Below are 19,273 nucleotides of genomic sequence, written 5' to 3'. Positions count from 1 at the left end.
TGGCAATTGGTGGCATCATGCAACTAATTTATAGTATGGCAGTGAGTGACAGAAATTCAGTGCTGCAGGTTGTAGACACCCAGCCATGCTGGGGATCGAGACATGTGTATGAAGGCACTTTCTGGAAGTGCCAATACTGCAAAGTAATTTTACTGAAACCCACTCACAGCAATAATGGCATTTGAAGTTTTCTCCACAAATGTGTGGCTACAGACTAGGTATATATATATAATTTTGGAGAGTGTGGAGGATGCCCCCCCCCCCCCAGTGGAGGGTTCAAAGCCTTATCCCCTGCAAAAAATATATATTTTGAGTTTCATTGAAAGTGGCTTTCAGCAATTTAATTTCATAGTTTTGTCACTCTCTAAAATTTCCTTGAGAGAGTCAGCATGAAAACCCTTAGTGCACTGTAGTTGCAATTTTGTGTTAATCAAAGCCCTGTCATGGCTCCCGAATGACACGTCAGCACTCCAAATGCTGAGTGCCAACATGTGGAAAAAAAAGCAAGACTGAAAATGCAGGAGAAGAGCAAATTTTGTACATCTTTCTTCTCCTTTAAAGTTCTTTTTTTGCAGTGGACAAGCACCCCTGCACCCCCTCCCCCTCCCGATGTGGGAGGCAAGACCCCCAAACATCCCCAAACTTAAACTTATATATACTAACTTTAAGATCACCATACCTTTGGAGGGAGGACAAGGGAATATTCTGAGAAATGGTTATCTTGGACTTAGTATTTGCAATTCTGTTTTTGGTTCATTCAGTCTCCATGTTTTGGGATTCACTCTAGTGGGTCCTGGCATTTCAAATGGTTACCTCCTGTCATTCTGACCAAGCAAGAGCTTTCTGATTGGTACAGGGTAGACAGCATTATCTTGGTCACAATATATAACATGCTTTGTATTGTGTGGACTTATCCAAATGGGCAGGATGGCTGGCTCTTCATGCTGGTGGCCAAAGTTGTAGTGCCACTTTACGTCCTAGCTGTAAGTATGTTCCAGCTTATTACAGGTAAAACTCCAGATATATCCTACTCATTTGTGGTGAAGACACTGAACAAGTCATTCTAAGCACATTGTAGTGTGGGATATCTATAATGCTGCCATAATTTCCAACAATCTATTTAGTGGATGGTGTGCTGATGGTGCTAGGTACAACAGATTGTGCCCATATAAAAATCTTCACCTCAACAGGTTCTTGTGAGGTGGCATAGATGAACATAAAGGAATTCCACTCGGCAAAGATATGGATTACTGGTAACTGATGGCATCATCTTGAATGTGTTCTGCAGGCACTCTGAGTGAATCCATAATGCTCAGATCTGGTAGGTGAGTTGTCTATGACATGCACTCTGTCAGGGACACAAACCAGGGGGGACAGCTCATATGTGTGTATGAATGCTACACTATTCACACCCAACAGAGACATGCGATTGACATGGAGTCAGGGTTACTGTATGAATCTACTGACAACTGAGTTGTTTGCTTTGTGTATCCCACAGGTGATGTATCCTTCCCACTACAAGTATGGCTGATAAACCCCATCTGCCATTTCTAATGGCACACCAAGAATTAGGTATAAATTTACTTATAGCCAAATACAAACAGAAATGGGGAAAGTGTTTGGCATCCTGAAGGGTTGCTTCAAGTTCCTGCATTTGCCAATAGGTGTTGTATATACTGTATTTATGCACTTGGCCTGTGTCATGCTGCACTGTTTATGGATGGAGTCATGACTGGCAACAGGTCATTACATTGCCATCAATTTACATTATTTGATGTCAGCACAACAGGATGTCAAAAAGAAGTATACCATGGACACACCACCTGCACAGGAAATATGATGGGCAATCTGAAGTGGCTGCAGACAGTGTCTTCTTGATATACGTGCAGCATACACATAGCAGGTATGGATACAGTATACATGACATCAGCGTCCCCGACATACCTGGGAGTAATGTGCACAAAGTATGATAGTCATAGATGTATTCCACAGTGGCATAGGGCTAGTACATGGTACAAACCACATGTCATAGACCTGCACAATTCAGAGAACTCCACACAATCCAAGAAATATCAACATACACTATTGCATAACTTCCTGTTCATATATGACACCCCATAAGCACCTGTTGAGGTGAATAATTCTATGTGAGAGAACTAAGAAGAAGACATTTGTGAACAGAATATTGATTGTTTTTTTGACATATAGTAGATAGGGACTGAATGAAGGCAGAGAGATGATTATGAAAAGAATAATGTATAGGTACACAGATTTATGTTGTATAAACAGAATCCAAGGAAGGGAAAACAAGCTAGTAGGAGGAGAAAGGTAGTCAGAAGTGTTGAGTAAGTAATTAAAAAAAAAAGAAAATTAGGGTGGGGGAATAGTGTAAGGGGGAAGAAAGTTGAAAGTGATGGAAGGGAGAGGAGGTAGTGAGGAGAAGGCGAGGAGAATTTAGTTGAGATAGTAGGGTATACAGATTATATATTGGGTACTTTATTTTTCTTACCAGAATTTGAAAATGTATTACTTGACATTCTTAAAATATTTTGCTAATGTTTATTCTCTGTCTATGTGGATGAGTCTGACTGATAGAATATTAAAGTAGCTAGTGCAGAATCTGTGATGTCATGTAGATGAGAGAGAACATGCAGTCTGGTCACACACAGCATCTGAAGAAAAGTCTTACATCATGATTCACAGACTTGAAAAGCTGTATGTGGCAGATCATTAGTCTGTATTCTTTCTATGAATCATACTAATATCCTGATCATGCAGTAGAAACAATGCATGCACCCCATTTGTTGCACTGTCCATTATGCTTGTGAATCCAGTGTTAAATGATGTGATGTGCATGAATGCACTACTTTACTTGGCAATGTGAAAAATTAGTATAAGCAGCATAATCCACAAGTTATATGAACTGTGTATCAGACAGGGTACACATTTATACAGATTTAGTACACCCGTGACATTAGTGTGTGTGTGTGTATGGGGTTTATATTATATGCTCGAAGAGACTTTTCTTTGAACATAATCATTGACACCTAAAGAGTGAATGCTTTAAAGTGCAAATGGCCACGTCCACAAATTTTTTCCTCGGGGAAAAAATTCAGTTGGCCATTATCAGGAATTGCCCTTTTCCCCATCGCAGAGCGATTTTGGAGTTGGTATATTTAGTTAGGGGTGTGTGGGGGGTAAAGCCCCCCACTTGATTACGGTTTTTGAAGTTTGTGTTTTTTGTGTATGGCCCTGTGAATGTTTTCCCAAGGAAAAAATTTGTGGACGTGGCCATTCGCACTTTAGAGCATTCACTCCTTAGGTGTGAATGATTATATGTTCGAAGAAAACTCTCTTCAAGCATATAATATAGACCCGTGTGTATGCACCACAGTCCACACAGCTGCTGGGGAGAGCACAGGCAGTTCTGTATGTAGATGTACAACAAATGTTATACATCATAAGGGATGTAGTGCCTCCTGCTATAACCATATCTAACAGATGTGGATGCATTGGCACAGGGCCATGCTATACTAATTCACTCATGGCTGCATTCAATAACAGGTACCTCTGCCAATGTACAGACCATTCCATTGTAGTGGGAGCACAGGCTAGATTTACATCTGTGGAATGACTGTATTCAATAATGCAATGTTTCTGAGTAGGCACTCCCACAAAAACTGTGACAGAATACACAGATGCAGTCCGTGCATATGTATTTCTTTGTGATGGGACTGCCACCTGTCTATGACAAGAACACAGCTGTGTGATTCTTGCAACTTGTGTAGATACCATACTTTAGTATCTGCTAAAGCAACTGACACTGTGTGCAAAATAGCCGTACAGTGGCCCTGCATAGCTGTTGGTGTACAGTTATGAGATTTTATGGCACACAGTTTAATTAGGGCTTTAAACACATGACTGCCTTTGAATCACAGGAAAATTTCATGCTATCATTTACTGCTGATCACACATATAGTGTATCACTTCATAATGCCACTTTGCTACCTATTTTGAACATAATCTTTCCACCTTCATCTCCTTCCAGTGCAGTGTATTATGTAAAGCTTTGCTTGGCTGACGTGCTTTCATAGTACTAAAATGTTGCAGGCTTATTAGACTGCATGACTGCGGTTAATACCATTGATTTGTGTCTCTTACTGTGACCTTGTATCATGCATTTCTAAATGTGCTGTGCTAGGATGTCATGCTGTTGCTCTCTACCTGGTGCGTTACTTGCCTACATCTGTTTTTTTTTATCCCACCACTGCTGACTTCACTCGTTTCCATGCTTGGGCAAAAATGGAGAAAACCGGACTGTGATAATTTTTGTGTAGGCTGCGTAGAATGTTACTGCAGTAGTGTAGTTTTACAGCTGTGCACTTCTGCTGTAGCATTCAAACCCCTCAACAACAGCATTTTAATAAGTAAAAAAATACTGCCTGACACTGTCTGCCATATGCACCTTTAAGCAGTCAACCATAAAAGTTCTTGCCACCGTTGTCAAGCACTTAATACTGTTTCCTCTTAAACTGAGCATAAAACTAACAGAACCATTTTACAGTTGCCTAATTTTGCGGAATGTCAGTGATTTTTGCATATTTTCGCCCCAAGCTCATATTTTTCTTGGGGGGGGGGTTCACTAGGGATTACAGTCAGTCAATAATGCAACTCAGTTCGATTTACATACTTATCTTTCAGAAAATGCACCTTGATGCAAAGCCTGTAGTTCTATTTAGTTTTATAATCTCCGGCTCTGCCTCATGTTTTTGCCTTGTCTCATAAAATCTTTTATTTTCTGGTAAATCTGTATGGATTACAGTCACTCAGTAATGATTTGACATTCAAATTTCTTGCTTCTTATTGTTCAGAAAGTGCATATTAATGCAAAACCTGTTCTATTTTAATTTTTAATGGTGGGAAGAGGTAATGAATGTGTAATATTGCCAGCATCTGCATTCTTAACAACAATATGCACATGGTCCAGCGTTGTCCATTATCCTCCATGCTTGTACTGTATAGTGCCTGCAACTGCAGTTCCCATACTATGGGAGACTCACCAATGTGACCAACACCACAAACACATCTGTGCCTGGAGTCCCCCTTTCTATTTACAGGGTCTAGAGAATGCAGCTCCCATCACTGCAGAGCAGTACAAGTCAAGGGCGGTGCCTTCATATTGCAGTTGGTGAGACAGATCATTTTGTAAGGCCTAATCCCACCTCTTTGCTGGTACATTCCTTATGTGTATGCTGGTCATGAGGTGTAACCTGAGAGTGTGGCCAAGCCTCCCTAGCTTTCCCACTCATTACAGCTTAGAGATCCATCTCAGAGATCCAGCTTCTACCAGAGCTCCACAGAGGACACACCCAGCACATTCTCTCCCCATAGGACAGGCACATCAATCCTCCCCACCTATTCTGTTGATCTTTTGAATTGTGGTCACCTGGACCCTAGTCAGAGCTTTACTCCTGTATGCCATCAGAGTGGTACATTACTTACCGACTTGTTTACACACTCCTGGTATTGCATTCTCATGACACCTGGCAAAATTCAAAGTGTTATACATGCTTCTCTGTTTCTGCAGTTTGGGGTCTATGTGAGCCTGTCAATTTCTTTGCATAGTTATATCCTACTTGTGCTGTAGACATGCTGTTTTACATTTCCTTGCATTCCTTACATGTCTTCACTGTAGCTATTATCTGTTTGCATGCTGTTGTTGGCTTGCAGCTTATCACTCTCTGCCCTGCCCAATATGCCGTTTGTTTTTCTCCAATGAAAGACACAACTGTCTCTTACTCTGTGCTTTCCTAACCTAATATAGGATATAATAACATATTACCTCCTAATTTCCATTGTATACACACTTCTTTGCATTCAGCTTGCACTTGTTTGCTCTGCATTCTGAGTTAGTCACCCAGATGGCATTTGTTGTAGTACTTATTTCATTTGCTCTGACTGCTAGCATATATATTATATTATATTGTACACACTTATGTATACATATATATATATATATATATATATATATATATATATATATATATATTTATATATATACAGTGCTGTGCACACTAGTCTTGCTTTCTTCTGTCTGTCTTCCATTTCTTGTTTTTTAAAGGTATTTTTCTTCTGGCTTTCACTGCTTAGCAGAACTTTTGTGGTAGCTGCTTTCTTGAGCTGTATGATTTCAGATGTTTACAGATCCCATATCCATTCACCCCCCCCCCCCCGAGCAAGCTCCATAACAACCCACAACATCCACTACGTTACTTTTTTGTGACTCAGCCATATGTTTGAAATACATATCTTAGCAATGTGAAGGTAACTCTACTCCTGTCATGAAGACACCACCAGTTCTGATGATTTTGTACATTGATTATTGTGATGGCATTGTTTTCAGAAGGAAGTACTGTGTGACCTTTGTAAAAACATACCTCTGAACACTGCGCACCAATGGCTAGACTTTCAATACATCTTTAAATTGTATGAGTAATCACACCTCTCAACTTTTAGAACAAGAAATCTGGACAAAGCCCTAAATAATGGGGGGACAAATGCCTCAAAATAGGGGCACTTTTTAAATATTGCTCTTACAAACTTAGAAAGTTGCTAGAATAATAAATTTTACATTAGCATGAATTTTCTGCTGAAGTCTGAAACTCAAATATCTGTCATTATTTTCTGACTTCAACCTTCAATGATTTGCCAGTCTTGCTGAGAAAATTTATGAGAAGACCAAAAATATGAGACAAAAATCTGGACATTCTGCAAAAACCTGTACAGTTGAGACATACTGTATGTGAATAATGTTTAATACAGTGTCATCAAAACTCTGATTGTGGTCAGAATTTTTGGCACCATAGGCAATAGGAGATGTGCTTTAATGTATATTTTATGTCTGGAAAAAAAACTGAAGTTATTAATAAATGGTTAACAGAACCTAAGCTGGGATGTAACTTGTATGTTTGCCAAAGGTAACAGGTTTCATGTAAGACAAACTGAAGGAGCTTCTACTATGTGAACGTTAGACATTCTACCCTGTTAAAATGCAGGCCAAAATCTGCACACCTGTGTTTTTTTCAAAATGTACACACCTTTAAGCCGAGTCCTACACCCACTGCATTCAACAACTGTTAAAGTTTATTATGATTTTTAAGACTAATCAACCTTGCCCTCGGAACCTCCCTGGAAGCAACATTAATTATAGTTTGAAGGTATGACTGCAAAACAGTTTGCTTATTCCACTTTCTCATATTCATTTTTTTAAGATGACAATTTGTGCGACTCCAAAGAGATGATGAATGTTGTGAATAAGATAAAATTATGCAATATGAACATTCTTTATAGTTCCCTGTATACTAAACAATAATTTCAAAAAAATCTTTGAGCTTAAGGATGGGAATAAATCTTTTCTTATGTTCCAAGGAATATACACGATGATGTTTTTATGATAGCCATCTAACACTGTTTGAAGCAATGTAAGCACTGTGTGAAAAACTGAAGAGGCAGAAGAATACTATGCAATTATGTGAAGAGAAGCAAATCACGACAAAAAAAATACAAAATAATGCAAGTGTCATGTGAAGAATGTAATGATGTAAGTAAAATACTTATCTTCTGCTTGATGGTAAAAATAGTGTTTAAAAGTAAAGCGTGATTTTCTGTACCATTTCAAATGCTCCGGAGAGAAAATAACCAGTATTCACTGTATGAACCATGCACATTATAGGATAGAAACAATAAGCCAGAGCTAAAACCGAGTTATTTTTCCAGAACAGCATAGGCTCATATCAATGCATACGATATTTGACAACCATCAGACATGTGGAAATACTTGGGAGTCCCACCAGGCACATTAGTATGTTTAAGATATACTTATAAAATTGCTAAAATAAAATCATCTTTATTACTGTGGTAAATGTTCCCTAAACCTCAGATCTGTTAAGGAGAGGTCCAGCTTCTATAACTAACAAGACTAATACTGTTGGCATTAGGACCACTCAGCATGAAAAACATTTCTAGGCTGCCAGAACCCCCCCCCCCCCCATTATGCACCATGCATGCTAGTCTCTCTAGGTCTTCTTTGCCGTGCTTCATTTAAGGTTAGAAAGAAAATGGTTGTAGGCTGCCTTTAGTATTTTGATGCAATTTTCAGTTGCTTCTCTTTAGAAGTTATGTGTATGAGCAAAATAATCACCCCCACACATTTTATTTCGTATTCTTTTTACTGTGCTTTCTGATTCCTTTTCTCCCTAGAAAGCTTTTCACTGCTTTTGTGCCACTACACCTTGATCCACTTCTCACAAAGCTCAACCCCTTTTCAAAATGTGTGCCCAGAGTGGGGCTGCATCACCCATCAACAGTCACACTGAGTATGTGATTTGTTTTTGGAAAAGGCGTAATACACGTATGTCTTTTGTCATGGATTTTAATCATGTGCCACATCACTGGCACAAGAAAGAGTTAAGGGCACATGTTTACAGCAGTCCTTGGCTGCTAAGCCCTCTTCAGACTTTGGTGAATTTTCAGGCTTCTTCCATTAATCATCATCAACCCCTTTTTCCCCATTCTCTCCATGGGGTCGAGGTGTTGTGTTGACTGTCACCATCTCTCTTAATTCAGTGCCACACTCCTGCCTTCTTTGACACTCATGCTTGACTATCGCAGATCTTCTGAAATACAGTCCATCCACCTCTTTGCTGAATGCCCTCACTTTCTCTTACCTTCTTCCCGTCTGTCCCAAATTGTCTTCACCAGATTGTCTTCTGCCATTCTGCATGTGTCCAAACCACCATAATCTGTTCTCTTTGATCTTTTCTGCACTTGGAGCTACTTTGGCTTCTGCTCTTATGTCCTTATTTCTTCATCTGTCCCGCAGTATGGTCCTACCACCCTTCTCAGGCATTTTTATCACCTCTAGCTTCCCCATCTGCTCTGCCTTTACTGCCCAGGTTTCTGTGCCATACATTAGTACTGGTCACACCACTGTCTTGTACACCTTACTTTTCAGCTTCTTTGGCATTCTTCTGTCATACAGTACACCTGACACTCTATGCCAGTTGGCTGCAGCCCCTCTGATTCTAGCATTACCTCTTCATTCAGACTTCCCTTCTCCTCAATCACCTCTCCCAGATACTTGAAGCTTTTAACTTGGTCCAGTATCTTCCCTTCTATGTCACTTCTCAGATTCTTCTGATTTCCCCAATTTGCTACCATTACCACTGTCTTATCTGTACTTAGTTTCATCTCATGTGTCTTCAGTTTTGCATTACATTCTCCTATCCTTTGCTGAAGTTCTTGCTCAGAGTCTGCCTGTAATGCTGCACAGTCTGCATACAGTAACTTTGTTGATCTGTCCCCTTTGACCTGTTTGCTAATGTAGTCCGTCACCAGTATGAAGAGCACTGGGCTCAGAGCTGAACCCTGGTGTACACCCAGTCTCACTGAGAACCCCTCTGTGAGACTGAACACTGTTCATACATGAGCCATTGGGTCCTTGTACATAGCCTGCACTAAATCTACTAATGTTTCTGGGACTTTGAACCATGGCAGTACTGCCCAAATCAGCTTTCTTGGGACCTTGTCATATGCTTTCTCCAAGTCTAGGAATGCCCAGTTGGACTCTTTCCTCATCTCTAGCTTCTTCTCAACTATGTGGCTCACAGCAAACATCGGGTCAGTTGAGTTGCATCCTGATCTGAATCTGAACTGCTCATCTCCCATCTTATTTTCTACTTCTCTGCATTTCCATATATCAGTCACCCTCTCCAGAACATTCATGCAGTCAGATAGGAGTTTGATAACACTGTACTGCCCACAGTTGTGGATGTCCACTTTGTTCTTGTACACTGGCACAAGTATGCTTATTCTCTAGTCATCTAGGATACACCTTTCTTTTCATACTGCTATGAGTACTGCCAAGAGCCATTTCTCCCCTATCTTACCGACCATCTTGATCATATCTGCTGTGACCTCATCTGAGCCTGCTGTTTTCCCTGGCTTCATTATCCTTAGCGCTATTCTTACTTTTTCTAGGGTGGGTTCCTCTTCTTCTCTCATCATAGATGGTGTCTGGGGCAGTACAGCTTCTGTTGGGTTTTCTCCATTCAAATGCTGCTGGAAGTACTCCCTCCATCTGCCTTTGATGTCCTGTAGAATTGTGAGCAGGTTGTTGCTGACATCCCTTATGAAGGGTATCTGACTATTTTCTTTATTTTTCTATCTTTACCTTGCAACCTTTTATAGTTTCTTTGTGCCACCTGGTGAGTCACTTTTCAGAAGCTGTTAGAGTGCCTCCAATGCCCTATTCCTTGCTATTGCAACTCCTTTCTTATCCTCTTTGTTAGTTAACCAGTATTCCATCCTAGCCTGGTCCATCTTTTCTATATCCCACTTTTTCCTGCACTCCTTCTTTCTTTTGATGAGTTTCTGGACTTCTTCATTTCACCACTGGCTTTCCTTATGTACCTTATTTCCATACCTGGCTCAGCCACATATCTACTCTGTAGCCCTCATGCATGGTGTTTTATGTTGCTGCCATTTTTCAACTCCTACTATTGAATCCTGTTATTGGGGTGCTAGAGCCCTGAGTAATTCTTTGAACTGTTGTACTTTCTCTTCAGTCAACTTTCAGGTCTTTAGCCTGGTCTCTGTTGACCTTAGAAACTTCTCTGACCACTGCTTGGAGCTGATTGTGGCAACCAGTGGTTTATGCTGTGGGCCGACTGTTTCACTGGGGATTGCTTTGCAATAATTGATTCTACCCCAGTGCCCTTCCCTTACTAGGAGGAAGTCTACCTGAGTTGCATGTTGGCCACACTTGTATGTGATCTTGTGACTGTCTCTTTTTCCAAACCATGTGTTGGCTACTATCAAGCCATTTGCCATACTGAAGTCTAGAATGGCCTCTCCTTCTTTATTCCTGTTGCCCCACAAATATAGACTCAGGCAGTCCTCATATCCTGTTCTGTCTGTCCCTATATGTGCATTAAAATCACACATTATCAGCACCAATTCATGTTGTCCTGCTTTATCTAGTAGGTCTTGCAACTGCTATCTAAATGTACTCTTTTCCTCACTATCACAACCCTGCTGTGGGGCATAGTCTGAGATTATGAATACTGCCCTATCATTACACTGGAGTCTGATTGCCATGACTCTGTCACTAATTCTGATGACAGCCTTCATTGCCTTCTGATGCCTCTTTCTCTCTCACTACTATTCCTCACACCATTTCTAGCCTGTCCTCCTTCTGAGCAGGAGACTCTGGATCTCAAGCCAAGTGGCTTTGCTGAACTGCACTTCCATCTTGTCTCTTGGGTACATAGGATGTCCAGCCTCCTCCGTACCATATCATCCACTTCCAAGCTGTGTCCTGTCAGTTAACCTGCATTGAGTGTAGTGATTCTCAGTTCATGTTTGGCAGGTTGATTGTTTTTTTGACCACCTTTTGCTCAACAGAGCTATCCCAGGTAAGCTAGGCTGGGCAACTGGACACCAACTGGCAAGTAGTTTATTGACCCAGGGATGTTGGGCTTTATGGTAGGTACACACTGGACAATAAGAGCATGTATACCCTTCCCACCGTTAGCATGGGTCCTTGGCATAGGTTGGAGTAGGCCAGGTCCTCAACCCACTTATTACCAGCAAATGCACATGGCCATTTGGCAACATTAGTCAACATGGCTGGATCACCTAGAACCATATTTTACACTGTGATCCATGTCCTGCTATCTTGAGGATAGTGTACACCAAAGTAGATGGTTGGCCTATACAACTCTTCCCCCCTATACAGTACCATGTAAAGTCTGTGCTGCTGCCCACAGCTCAATTCATTGCTGAGTTTGAGATGGAAACCTCAACATGTTTCTGGAGGTGGGAGAAACCCCAGAGAGACACAGGGAGAACATGTAAACTCCAAACAGGCATTGGTCGGAGGTCAGGAACAAACCTTGTACCTTGTGCACGTGAGGTGAAGACCTTAACCATTATGCCACATGCAATGATTAAAAAGAAGTCAGGACAGGGATTATGTTGCTTCTCCTTTACTGAATGAAAGAATAAAGCATTTTCTGGCTCTGTACATTTTTATCTTTCTACTACAATAGCTTCCACAATGACACACTTTCTCTATCAAAGTGTTTGTTAAACACATGAATGTTACTTTTGCTGACTCCATTAAAATTCTGTTATTGTTGAATCTTCTACTTCTGAAGCTCCTACTACTCCAGTGCAGTGAATAAACTGAAGACTGATTACATGCAAATCTGACCTGTTTCCTTCTGTACCTGTACTGGATTATGATAAGACTGCAGATCTCTACTAAGGGCACATAGAAGGAGATCTCTTTCCCTATCTCAGTCCCAGGATATTGAGATGGTTTTTCTGAGCTGGCTATTTCCCCTGGTGCTTGTACCCTTGGTACTACTAGTATCGCCACAATTTTATTGACTGTTACTGGTGATTGGGCTCTCAGTGCCACTTATTCTGGCACTTGATCTGATGTTAATGCAGCCACCTCCATTTTTTTTCTCCCTAGGGAGTCTCCATCACAGGTGTTAGTGATAAAGTTGTATTTTATGATGCTATGGTTACTGGCAGTGGGTTCATGATGTGGCTAGCAGGTACTACCTCAACACCAGCTGTTTTGGCATCTAGAAAGTCAAAGACAGAGGCCATTGCTTTTCCTTTTGACCTAGTGTGGAAACATTTAGGCCTGTCAGTTTCTACTGGAGATCAGAGCGTCCCCCAAACTTCTTCCATCCTCCCCATCTAGGGTTTCCACAAAATGAGGAGTACCATACAATCCAGTTGAACTGTGATGCAGTTGCACGTTATAATAAAAAAATGTACACATTAAGATAACCATGTTTTAGAAATTGTTTCAGTTTAAATGTCTCTATAAAAAGACACGTGAAGCTTTGCAATCACCTTGTTAGACAAGACAAACATTTTAGTCTTGAAAATTGTTATCATAAACATTAGGCTGTCATGATGTCAGACTGGTATTTCGTGATTGGTATATGTGATTTATTATAGAAAAGGTTTAGAATTTCATTGTTTTAGGCAACAATTTCCAGACAACAGAATAGGGGCCCAGATGTTCACTAAGTATCTGGTGTTTTATGATATGTGAACAACATGGAAATGTTCCACAAATTCACAAATTCACAAAACATTGATGGGAGATACAGTGAAACTATATTTTGAAATACTTGCAGCCAGACTAAATTGAAATTGAACCATCTAAAAAGAGCTTAGAACTGAAGTTTCCCCTAGAATGAGAAGAGGCCAAGAATTATTTTGGACTGCAGGCTAGAGATTCCCTTCCCTATCAAGGACTGATATCAGAATACAGGCAAAGAGAAAGAAATAGGGGGATCCTAAGTGAAAGACCTGCACTGGTAGAGTTTTTAGTAAAATCTAGAGCAGAAGCTTCTGTTAAAAAAGGGATAATTACATCCCAAAGACATGCAGTAGGTGGATTGGACACACTAAATTAGCCCTAGGTGTGAGTGTGTGCATGTGTGTACCTTCTGTGGAAGGTTGGGCGTCGGGCTGGCAACTCAACACTGTAAAACTCCACTGCCAGTCATGAGCGGACGGTGATCCGCTGTGGCGACCCCTAACTGGGAAAAGCCGAAAGAAGAAGAAGAAGAAGTAGGACATATAAAATATTGCATAATAACTATAGGAATCAATCAGAGGAGGTTAGAAAGGATTGGGATGAGAGACTGGATAAGCAATTCAGATCTTTGAAGGTGTTTGCACAGGTATTTCTACTCTCCAAGCAGGTAGATTTGCAAATGTTGGAGGTGAGATGAGGAAGAAAGATGTGATTGGGAACATATTTTTGGGGATTGTAATGAGTTGGCAGACTTTAAAAACTCCCTGCAGACTACTCTGTCAGAAATACTGGGAGAGCAAATTGATGTAAATAAGGAGATTATTTTTTGAGCTATGATACTGAATCGGAATTTCCTAGACATAGTAAGGCCTTGATACGTTTAACTCTGGTGGCTGCCAAAATGGAAATTAAAGTCTAAACCAACCATACTAAAAGTAGAGAATATAATAACAGATAAAAAAAATGGGAAGTGGGATCTTTAAAGGGAAGTGGGATCTGTAGAAAAGAGTAGGAGCAAATTACATAGAAAAAATGGGAATTTTGGAATCAGTACATGCAGAATAATATTATGGAGGAGGAATGAGGTTTAAAGGAAGGCAGGGATTGAAAGGAGCTAGCTACATAATGTTTAATTGACAATAACTGCATAGATTATAAGTGGTGTATAATGTTTGTAACTGAAAATATGTCTTTAAGGTTTGTTTTCATTTATATAAATGTATGATTGTCTATGTCATAACTGATAATTCAACAAAGATGCTTCTTGCTAAAAAAAAAAAAAAAGAACTGTAGTACCTCACAATTATAGTACATTATACAGGTGAAGCATATTGCACCAATGTTTTAATAAAATATTGCAAGGCTACTTTTTACAGAGGGCAAGCCTGCACCTCCCACATCGGTGGCTTTGCCCCACATTTCCTGTCACTTCTTATTTCAAGTTTGAAGTTGATGTGCCTTAGGAAAGGAAGCTAGACTTAATTTCTGTATGTAATTATAGTTTTAATTTACACAAAATGTAGCCCCTCCTTGAGGTATCTCAGAGTGAGTATATTTAAGGGGAGTGTTTTTTTTTTGTCCACCCCATTAAAAAACGTGTGAAATATACAATCTTCTAAGTGTCAGCCTTCCTAATAAGCTATGGGCAATATTAATAAACATGGTGCTCAATTATGCATGGCTGGTACATGGTAAAACCCACATGCCACATCCTGCAAAATTCATAAATGTCCCTCAGACTCCAGCTGGCTCTGTGATGCAGAAAGATTGAACTCTAACTGTGACCCAAGTGACTTGTGTTTGATTAGTGGCCCTGACACTGGAGGAGACAGGCAGGGAGGGGGAGGAGTGAAGGGACATGGCTCACTCTCTTCTTTGTCAGGGGGGAGGGGGTTGTGTGCACTCAGGGAGCTCATTGAACTGTGTAATCTTTCTGGTGGAGATAAAGGAGACCACCTTTCATGCTTTGGAAGGAGTGCTAGGGTTGCTTGGGGGAACCCTTCTTGTGGAAGTGAGGAGATACACTCTGTCGTGAGCGCATTTCATTCCTCAACTTGGTACATTGCTGGGGTGTACACAGGGAATAAGGGCATAAAAACAGAAAAATCTTCAATGTGCCCCTGATGACTGTCTGAATGATAGCCCTTCCAGGTCAACCCTCACCCCAGTGATAAAAAACAAATTGGCTGATTAGCCAGGAGGAGGTTGCTGGCTAACAGACAGTCGATGTAAAAGAGCAAAAGAAAAAAAAACGTCCGTCAGACCCTTTGAAATGGCCCAGCATTTACTGCTCATCAGAAAAATGGTGAGCAACAACATCTGAAAAAACTCATGTATTTCTACATAACATTGGAAATACAGACTACTACATCACAACGTTCAATATCGTGATGCACCCAAATCTTATGGACCACCACATGCACTGATAAAACTGAGGTCCCACCAGTGAGAACTCGTAGGTCAGTAGATGTCTTCATTAGTATAATATTCAATTAATCCCTTCTCTGCTGTCATGGCAACTGAGAATAAGACATTTATGAATCAACATTTATCATGATTATGGGGCAAGGAAAAACTAATTGTGAACCACCACTATGAACGTTTTTGCTACATTATTGGTTAGAAAAGTACAGGGTTGTAAGATAGGATGACTGAGAGTGGGTGAGTGAGATTTAATTAAGTTGGTCCTCAGTGGACCATTGGGCATTGGCATTGAAATATGTGGATAAGATGGAAAGGAAAAAGATTCAAGGAGGAAGAGAGGCAGTATTAAGTGACCATCTGGAAAACGTTTGATACAGTGAAGTGGGAAACAGATATCGGGGAGAAATTATTTAATAGAATAAATCACTGTATCATAACCTTAGAATGAAATAGCAATGAACAGATTGAGTTCAGGAGAAGTTAGGTCAGGCAAGGGAACCAGAAATGAGTTCCTACTACCTCTGTATTTTTCTTCGTTGTGACAAAAGCCCTGCAAGGAAAGTAAGGGAGGACTTGCAGAGATAAAAGGGCACTTTGGAGATTACAGCTTTTTAAAGGTGCTTGTGCATTATTGTTTAGTGTTTTTAATGGATGTTGTCAGTATTCTGCCAGGTGTTATGGAAGTATTTAAGGGTCTGAGGAAAAGGTGAGATTTCAGTGTTACAGTGAAATCAATGACTGTGCCCTTGGATGCAAGGCTAGGAGGGGAAGCAACCTGTTGAGGATGGTGGAGCTTAATTTTGGTGATAAAGATGTTTCTAACAGTAGAAAAGACAGTGAAAAAGAATAGAGAAGAATGGGTAATTAACTTAAATAGCAATAATGTTTGTCTGAAAAGAGGAAATCTACTGATGGGGAAGCTGGGAACTACAGGACTGGAGACATTATTCCAGTTTTTCTATACAGTATGGCTTTTATAGATATTGTCTGGAGTTCAGGTATTAGACAAAATGCAAAGAATACATGATAGGCTTATTTAGAAGGGGAAAGAAAGAATGTGATTGACAACCTAAAATGGAGGTGGGGTGATGCTTGGTTTTAGAATGTAAGCAGAAACTGTGAATGGGGTATGAATGGTAAGAGGAGATTTTGGGCATGGATCAAATCTAAAGGGAGGTGGAATAGAGTGCTGAAATGAAGATATGTGAGTATATAGTAAACATAAAAAAATAGTCTGAGCTGTGGAAGATCGAGAGTTATGAAAGGAACTGTTGGGATTTGGAGAGGTTTTGGGGAGTGAGAGGATGAAGGTCAATAGGAGCATGCTTCAAGGAAGAATCTGGGGAAGTAAATATTGTTAAGAGTAGAACATTTTTCTGACTGATCAAGGGAGTCAAACCCAGAGCTGTTGGACATGCTACACTTAAAGAAATCCCAATTCCTCAGAGCTACACGCTCCAGGGATCTAAAACTTGTCATCACAATAAACAAAACATGCTGGAGGGATAGGTTCCTGACCCAGAGGCTCCCCAGACTCTGGAATAGATTGCCCATACATGTCAAGCAGCATGCCTCTTTGGACCTCTTCAAGAGGAACCTTTACGATTGGATGGGAGAAAGGAAATTCACCCCAGGGATCACGTCAGTCACCCTGCTAGACAGGGGTCCAGGAAAGTAAATAATGTGGGAAGAAATAGCCAGGGAATTGTTATGGCTAGGCTTGTATAGGCCCTAGGGCTGATAGCCTAGTACCAACCTATGAACCTATGAGATGACTGAAGCCATTTTCAAGATATAAAGGAAAAGTATCTAAATAGAAAGAGGTAATAGGTGAAAAATAATTAGGACCAGGCAGCAGTAAGGCAGGCATTAGGAAATAATGACAGAGATAAAATAGGAAGGGGAAGTGTACAAGGTGCTTTCTGGAACAGCTGAAGTAGGCTTGCAGGTTGGAAAGGGACTGGAGCTGTGTTAGTGGAAGGGGTGGTTTGTCATGTTCCTGGCACGGTGTGTGTGTGTGTGTGTGTGTGTGTGTGTGTGTGTGTGTGTGTGTGTGTGTGTGTGTGTGTGTGTGTGTGTGTGTATTTGACAGTGGCACTGTGGCTGCTGACATTGTCATGCTTTGGTTGCCATCATCATCGGGCTCAGATGTTTCCCTGCCATCAACCAGGTTCCCATCCATGGTGGCAGAACCATACACTGAATCACCTGTGAAAGCAGTTAAAAGCAACCCAGCAGTTGCCTATAGCTGGTTATGAGTGGGCCTTAATGACACCAGCCAGTACACACCAAATAAAGATAAAATGGTCACAGCAATGACTGTGTGTGTGTGTGTGTGTGTGTGTGTGTGTGTGTGTGTGTGTGTGTGTGTGTGTGTGTGTGTGTGTGTGTGTGTGTGTGTGTGTGTGTGTGTGTGTGTGTGTGTGAGACAGAGTATGCATGGCACTGCATTAGCACATTTGGTCCAGGTAGCATGCCCCCAGACCACCCCACTTTTGACTTCTAACACACATGTGGATAGCTACTGTTGTTAGTATCTGTGCCTTGTCCAGCCCCATTGACAGTGATCTGCAGCATGTGCTACCTATGTTCCTGTCTGTATGTTGCAGCCCCCCCCAAAAAAAAAACTAAAGTTCAAACACAAAACAGGAATGGTAACAGCATGGCCACTGTCAAGGACTTTGTGCACCTTTTGAATCATTCAACACAACCGGATGCTGAGGACCACTGCAAGAAATTCCTGAGTGTTTTCATGTGCAACCTCTGAGATGCCCCACCAGGTAGCTTGCAACAAGTTGATGTCATTAAGACACCCCCCTCCCAATAGTGCATGTTTCATAAGCACTATACATTAGACTATATAATCACCATGTCTGACCTTACCATAATTATTTCAACTGCCTCCATATTCCAAACATCTCATGGTCACTGTAGTATCCACCATTGCAAGCACCCTTGTGCTTCTCGCACAGCTATCCGCAGGTGACTATTGAGCCACCCAAACATACTTATGAAGTCAGTTCCTGCACAGAATATGACCTGTGTCATTGATCCCATCAAAGGTATACCATTCTGTAAACTGTAAAGCAATCTGAAAATATATTTGAAAGCTGTGCCACAAAGCCTCCAATGGCCCCAGCCCTTTTAAGGAGGCAGATAATGGGTGAGCCACCATTACAACAGCAAAATACAAGTAAAGTTACCCAACATTCTTCTGACATGTCATTGTCCCCTGCAGACTGACTTACCACAGCAGCTGTAACTCTCTACATTCTCTCAAAAGAGTATTCCAGTGATTTTTTTTGTTTGTTAAGCAATAATTATTTGTAGCACAGCAAACACCTCAATGGCTGCAATTGTTTTTATTGTCTAATACATATCAGATCAAAGTTGCACATAGAGGCTTGTAGCTGTACATGAACATGCATGAATAACTGCAAAGCTCACTACTCTTGACTGGGTGGGTCGCTGACCCATACAGTAACTTGACCTTGTTAAGCTATGTTGTGGCCCATAATGACATTGTAGTGCAATGATTGGTTGATATATAGGTCTATAGGCTACATACGATAATGCCAGAGTGACCTTCATACCTTAAATATCACCCAGGTATGATAAACATGTATATACAACTATATGGTGGCATCACACTCTGTTGCTCTGTCTTGATGTCTTTCAAAGCAATTCATGTGACACCTGTAATGCACCTCACTGTAAATG

The sequence above is a fragment of the Protopterus annectens genome, chromosome 13.part0 (assembly GCF_019279795.1).
Source record: "Protopterus annectens isolate FY-2018-M chromosome 13.part0, PAN1.0, whole genome shotgun sequence".
In the NCBI taxonomy this organism is placed as follows: Eukaryota; Metazoa; Chordata; order Ceratodontiformes; family Protopteridae; genus Protopterus; species Protopterus annectens.
The sequence above is the reverse complement of the archived record's forward strand: the minus strand, read 5'-3'. Positions refer to the sequence as shown.